At 36.4% G+C, this 294-nt stretch overlaps 1 protein-coding gene across 1 annotated transcript in view; it reads left to right on the plus strand.

Moving 5' to 3' along the window:
* Positions 1–294, plus strand: part of LOC119593648 (A disintegrin and metalloproteinase with thrombospondin motifs adt-1-like) — an 88803-nt gene that overhangs the window by 73350 nt on the left and 15159 nt on the right. The window lies entirely within an intron of this gene.

The raw sequence follows: 294 nt of genomic DNA on the forward strand, positions 1-294 counted from the left end.
CTATGTGTTTATCTTCACCTCTCTCTTGCTCCTACAAAATTCAAACACAAATACCGTCGATATTTGGACTCCATTACTTCAACACATAACTATTTTTCCACTCCATATCAGATAAAATACCTGTTCATAGCTATATTTTTCCCCTCATGTTCCACATCACAGATACGTATATTTTTTTGCAATATTCTCGAACGGTTTTCCCCCAAATTCAATACTTGCAACACTTTTATCATCACCCTCTAGAAAGACGTTGATGTCGAAGCGTCTTCACAAAACACTCATTAAGAGGTTTGC

Source organism: Penaeus monodon, chromosome 32 (assembly GCF_015228065.2).
Source record: "Penaeus monodon isolate SGIC_2016 chromosome 32, NSTDA_Pmon_1, whole genome shotgun sequence".
Classification (NCBI taxonomy): domain Eukaryota; kingdom Metazoa; phylum Arthropoda; class Malacostraca; order Decapoda; family Penaeidae; genus Penaeus; species Penaeus monodon.